Source organism: Pseudorca crassidens, chromosome 14 (assembly GCF_039906515.1).
Source record: "Pseudorca crassidens isolate mPseCra1 chromosome 14, mPseCra1.hap1, whole genome shotgun sequence".
NCBI lineage: Eukaryota > Metazoa > Chordata > Mammalia > Artiodactyla > Delphinidae > Pseudorca > Pseudorca crassidens.
In genome coordinates this window covers 21,741,423-21,744,334 of record NC_090309.1, presented here as the reverse complement: position 1 = coordinate 21,744,334, position 2,912 = coordinate 21,741,423, and positions in this window count along the sequence as shown.

Genomic DNA, 2,912 nt, shown 5'->3' with positions numbered 1-2,912 from the left:
GCCTATTATTTTATAAATGCAAAATTTCTTGGGGCCAATTTGAAAATACCCATTAAAATTATTTTATATGTGTGTGGTAGGCAGTATAATTGGTCTCTCAAAGATATTTATGTCATAACCTCTGGAACCTATGAATATGTTGTTATGGGACAAGAGGGAATTAAGGTTGCAGGTGGAATTAATTTTGCTAATCACCTGACCTGAAAATAGAGAGATAATTCAAGCTGACTCAATTTAATCACATAGGTTCTGAAAAGGGATGAGGGATGCAGAACCAGAGAGATGGCATTGTGACTTGTCATTACTGGTTTTGAAATGGAAGACACTCACGAGCCAAGATTTGTGGACATTCTCTAAAAGCTGGAAAAGGCAATCAAAGAGATTCACCCTAAGAGCCTTCAGAAAGTAATGCACCCTGTTGACACCTTGACTTTAGTGCAGTGAGACTCCTTTCACTTCTGATCTCCTAAAGAGTAAGATAATAAATTTGGGCTGCAAGTTACTGAAGTTTGTAGTGTTTGTACCAGTAGGAAATTAATACAATATGCATACCATATGTGAGCAATTCTGACTTCAATAATTTATCACATAGAACCAATAAATTCACAAAACTGTAACTAAAATTTAGAAACAATATCTCTTCAAGACACTAATTTCATTTCCTTTGGATATATATGCAGAAATGGAATTTCTGGGTCAAATGGTAGCTCTATTTTGAATTTTTTGAGAAAACTTCATACTGTTTTCCATAGTTGTTGTACCAATTTACATTCCCATCAACAGCGCACAAGGGTTCCCTTTTCTCCACATTCTCACCAAAACTTAACTTTTCACATTTTTAAATGAATATTTATTTCATTTTATTTTAACTTTGAATGCTTTAATGAAAAATCCTTATGTCAGGAAAAGTGATCACTCTGTAGGAGTTATCATTAAGATTATTTTTATTATTGTTTGTTTTCTGAGGAGATGGGCAGGCTACTTTTTTTTCTGGCAGTGAATATTTTTGGGGAGTGGGCTATAGTTGATTTACAATGTTGTGTCAGTTTTAGGTGTACAGAAAATCATTTCACATTTTTACAATGGCCATGCTAATAGGTGTGAGGTGATATCTCATTATGTTTTGATTTGCATTTCTCTAATAATTACTGATTTTGCGCATCTTTTTAGATATCTTTTGGTCATTTACATATCATCTCTGGAAAAATATCTATTCACATCTTTTGCCCAGTTTTAATTGGATGATGATGATGATGATGTGATGATGATTTTGTCATTGAGTTGTATAAGTTCCTTAGATATTTTGGATATTAACTCTTTGACAGATATATGACTTGCAAATACTTTCTCCCATTCCATAGTTTGTAATTCTATTTTGCTGATTTTCTCCTTGTTGTGCATAGATTTTTATTTTGATATAGTTCCACTTGTTTATTTTTTATTTTATTACCTGTGTTTTTGTTGTATAACCAAGAAATCATTGCCAAGAACAATGTCATGAAGATTTTCCTTTATGTTTTCTTTGGGAATTTTTATTATTACAGATATTACATTTAAGCTTCAATTCTTTTCCAGTAATTTTTGTGAGTGGTATAAGATCAGATTCCAATTTCACATTTTTTGTATAATGACTATCCAGTTTTCTCAACACCATTTATTTAACAGACTTTTCTTTCCCCATTGTGTATTTTTAGTGCCCTTGTCCAAGATTAATTGCCTGTGTGTGTGTGAATTTATTTCTGGGCTCTCTATTCTGTTCCATTGGTCTCTGTGTCTTTTTTTATGCCAGTTCAATACTACTTTGATAATATAGGCTTATAATATCTTGTAATAGCCTGATAATATAGCTTCAAAATTAAGAAGTGTTATATCTCTAGCTTTCTTGTTCTTTCTCAAGATTTCTTTGGCTATTCAGCATCTTTCATAGTTCCATATTAATTTTAGGATTATTTTTTTTCCATTTCTGTGGAAAATGTGATTTAGATTTTCATAGGAATTGCATTGAATCTGTAGATTACTTTGGATATTATGGATATTTTAACAATTTATCCTTTCAATCCATGAACACAGGATATCTTTCTATTTATTTTTGTCTTCTATTTTTCAACAGTGTTTTATAGATTTCAATATATAGATCTTTCAGATACTTAGCTAAATTTATTCCCAGAATTTTATTATTTTTGACACTATTATAAATATAATTGTTTTCTTAATTTCTTACAGACAGTTTATTGTTAGTTATAAAAAGACAACTGATTTTTATATGTTGATTTTGTATCCTGCAATTTTGTGGAATTTGTTCTAACAGTTCTTTCTGATGGAGGCTTCAGGATTTTCTATATATAGGATCATGTCACCTGCAGAGACAATTTAATTACTTCTTCTCTGATTTGAATTCCTTTTCTTTATTTTTCTTCCCTGTCTGGGTAGGTGTTTCAGTATTATGTTGAAAAGAACTGATGAGAGTGGATATCTTTACCATATTATTTTAGTAGTACAATTCATCTTCAATATCCACTCAATGCTCACTCCAAAGCACAGAATTATCTTTCTTGAAAACTCCAGACAACTAGGGAGCCTGCTGGCTGCTGGTGGGGGACTCTGACCCCCAAGGGGTTGGGAGGAACTCCAAAGTGAACCATTAGGAAGTAGGGGGACCAAGGTTGGAGGAGAAGTGGAGGCCAGACAAGATCAGTGCCCCTGAAGCCAGGGAGATCAGCAGAGGCAGGTGAGAGGGACTCTCCAGGAAAAGCGGGAGAGGAGCAGAGGACAATAGCCTGGCCACCCAGGCAGGGGAGCCTGCTGAACTCCCAAGCCACTTCCCCACCATCCAAAGCCCCATCCAGGCTGCGTGTGTCCTGAGAGCATAAAAGAGAGGCAGGGGAGATCAGGAGTGGTGGGTGGGAGGGGCC